We start from the raw sequence: 505 nt of genomic DNA on the forward strand, positions 1-505 counted from the left end.
AAATTTCACTCTAATAAGGTGACCACTAATACTATGTCAGTGACAGTGAACATTAGTTGGACTCTTGCCCTATTCTCTTACTCTTCCAGGCCCTTTGCACATGATGATTGGTCTTTAGAACAGCCTTGTAGAGTGTATACTATTGTCCTTATTTTGCTGGTAAAAATGCTTAAAGATGCAAAGGGTTTATTCATGTATGCACAGCTAAATATAGGGACAGATAATTAAACAGGCGACATTACAGCAGAGTAAATGTTTGGGACTGGGTCCCGGGCTGCTAACCTATTAAGAAAAACAATACAGAAGATATCATAATAATGCAAGTCAAAATATTTTGCTTTAATATAATGACTTTGATAAAATATCATTTACATATTACTATGAAAAAAAGCATACTTTTCAAGATAAAATGACAACTACAAAAATACAGCATGAATTAGACATGAATATAGTAAAGGGGCATTAACATGAAGTTTAATGCCTAAACTATGTTACCACTTTTAAA

The sequence above is a fragment of the Propithecus coquereli genome, unplaced genomic scaffold (assembly GCF_000956105.1).
Source record: "Propithecus coquereli isolate 6110/MARCELLA unplaced genomic scaffold, Pcoq_1.0 Scaffold662, whole genome shotgun sequence".
Classification (NCBI taxonomy): Eukaryota; Metazoa; Chordata; class Mammalia; order Primates; family Indriidae; genus Propithecus; species Propithecus coquereli.